This window comes from Moschus berezovskii, chromosome 27 (assembly GCF_049115385.1).
Source record: "Moschus berezovskii isolate FMDL1 chromosome 27, NW_MosBer_1.0, whole genome shotgun sequence".
Taxonomy (NCBI): Eukaryota; Metazoa; Chordata; class Mammalia; order Artiodactyla; family Moschidae; genus Moschus; species Moschus berezovskii.
This window is the reverse complement of record NC_142486.1, coordinates 33,226,184-33,227,529: the sequence shown is the minus strand read 5'-3', so window position 1 is coordinate 33,227,529 and position 1,346 is coordinate 33,226,184. Positions and strand designations below refer to the sequence as shown.

Here is a 1,346-nt window from a genome sequence, read left to right as displayed (position 1 = left end):
GAGTGCAGACTTCCTCGACCTCACTTGTTTGGGTCCAGAACCCCACCCGGGAGTGCCTCGCCATTAAAGCCTGTTACACCACATATTTGGTGTCTCAGTTCTTTTTATCTAACATCACTGGGCCATTTTGAAACCTTACAATTTTATCCTTATCTTCAAAAAGGACACTCTTTACCTGAATGGTTAAGGCTGATGTACAACGTATGTTTGACAGAACGTTAGTCAGGCAGTTGTGGTTCACACAAACTTTAAGGCCAAATCATGTATAAGCCAGAATGACATCCCCATACTTGAATATCCGAACTTTTTCTCCATCAAAACCTATAATGCTAAAACTGACCGTTAAATGTGAGAAGCCACAGTCACTGACTGCCTCTTTGAGTTAATTCCTAACAAGAATTCTGTGATTTCTCGCCTTTTTCTGAAGAACCGGCCAAATGGCAGAAGTGGAACAGAAGAAGCAGAGGACCTTCCGCAAGTTCACCTATGGCGGCGTAGACCTCGACCAGCTGCTGGACATGTCCTGTGAGCAACTGATGCAGCTATGCAGCGCGCGCCAGTGACGGTGGCTGAACCGCGGCCTGCGGGGGAAGCAGCACTCTCTGCTGAAGCGGCTGCGCAAGGCCAAGAAAGATACGCGGCCCATGGAGAAGCCCGACGAAGTGACGACGCACCTGCGTGACATGATCATTCTGCCCGAGATGGTGGGCAGCATGGTGGGCGTCTACAACAGCAAGACCTTCAATCAGGTGGCAATCAAGCCTGAGATAATCAGCCACTACCTAGGCGAGTTCTCCATCACCTATAAGCCAGTGAAGCACGGCCAGCCCAGTATTGGGGCCACCCATTCCTCCCACTTCATCCCCCTCAAGTAACCTGCTGGCCATTAAAAGCAGAGATTTCTCTAAAAAAAAAAAAAAGAATTCTGTAATTTCTCTTTCGGTCTCTTACTCTAGTTGCTTCATGTGATGGTTAATTTTATGTGTCAGCTTGACTAGGCTAATGGATCCCCAGATAGCTGTTAAGACATTTCTCCTAAGAAGACATACAATGGCTAACAAACACATGACAAGATGCTCAACATCATTTATTATCAGAGAAATGCAAATCAAAACCACAATGAGGTACCATCTCACGCCAGTCAGAATGGCTGCTATCCAAAAGTCTACAAGCAATAAATGCTGGAGAGGGTGTGGAGAAAAGGGAACCCTCTTACACTGTTGGTGGGAATGCAAACTAGTATAGCCACTATGGAAAACAGTGTGGAGATTCCTTAAAAAACTTGAAGTAGAACTTTCATACGACCCAGCAATCCCACTCCTGGGCATACACACCGAGGAAACCAG

General features: G+C 46.5%; 1 pseudogene; it reads left to right on the top strand.

Annotated features, from left to right (window-relative positions):
- The first annotated feature begins 437 nt into the window (after positions 1–437).
- LOC129545086 (small ribosomal subunit protein uS19 pseudogene) lies at positions 438–875 on the top strand (annotated as a pseudogene).
- Positions 876–1,346: the final 471 nt, after the last annotated feature.